Raw genomic sequence first — 468 nt, forward strand, 5'->3', positions numbered from 1 at the left:
TCCTCCGGTGACGTCACTTCTGTCTGAGTCGTGTCTCGGAGAGAGCAGGTCGTTTCAAAGACGACACCCCCCCCCCCTCACCTCTCCCCCGGTTCCCCCACCTTCCACTCCAAAAAAAACCTCCCCCTCACTTTTTCCTCCCACTCATCCTGTCGAAGATAACCTCCCTCCCCCTCCCTCCCGCTCCCTCCGTCCCTCCCGCTCCTTCTTTCTCCAGCTCCTCGCACATCTCTCGCCGTTTCAAACATTCCTCGATACATATTGCCTTTTTTTTTTTTGCCATCCTTAACACTTCCTCCTCCTTCCTCCTCCTCCTCCTCCCGTCGAACATTTTCCCTATCCTTCGGCCTGCAGGAAGCGAGTCGGTCAGGCGCCGTCTAAAAATAGTTTCCCTGAAAGCAGATTAAAAAAAATAAAAAAAAAGTGCGGGGGGGGGGGGGGGGGGGGAGACGAGAGCCGAAAAAATAA

The sequence above is a fragment of the Brachyistius frenatus genome, unplaced genomic scaffold (assembly GCF_029030835.1).
Source record: "Brachyistius frenatus isolate BFR_SWC_R1_liver_20210118 unplaced genomic scaffold, ASM2903083v1 Contig_73, whole genome shotgun sequence".
NCBI lineage: Eukaryota > Metazoa > Chordata > Actinopteri > Embiotocidae > Brachyistius > Brachyistius frenatus.